Below are 373 nucleotides of genomic sequence, written 5' to 3'. Positions count from 1 at the left end.
AGCATTTATTTGAAATATAAATATTTTGTAACATTATAAATGTATTAACTGTCAGTTTTGAACAACTTAATGTGTCCTTGCTTAATAAAAGTATTAATTTCATTAAAAAAAATCTCACTGATCCCAAACTTTTAAACAGTAGTGTATATATCCGTCTTCAATGGACAAGCTGGTGAAAAAAGCAACACAAATGTGCAGGACTTTTAGCAGGTATATAAAAATGAGATATTATGTCTAGTTTGAACACAAGGAAGTAAAGGTTTTTTTTGTGTGGTATTGTTCAATTGTCCAGTCAAATTTCCTTCAACACAATTCATGCAGTAAAATTATTCATAAACAGGTCAAACTCCTGCGATAATAACGACCTTTCAGA

Source organism: Sinocyclocheilus grahami, unplaced genomic scaffold, assembly GCF_001515645.1.
Source record: "Sinocyclocheilus grahami isolate Dianchi unplaced genomic scaffold, SAMN03320097.WGS_v1.1 scaffold153.1, whole genome shotgun sequence".
Taxonomy (NCBI): Eukaryota; Metazoa; Chordata; class Actinopteri; order Cypriniformes; family Cyprinidae; genus Sinocyclocheilus; species Sinocyclocheilus grahami.
This window is presented reverse-complemented; position numbering follows the sequence as displayed.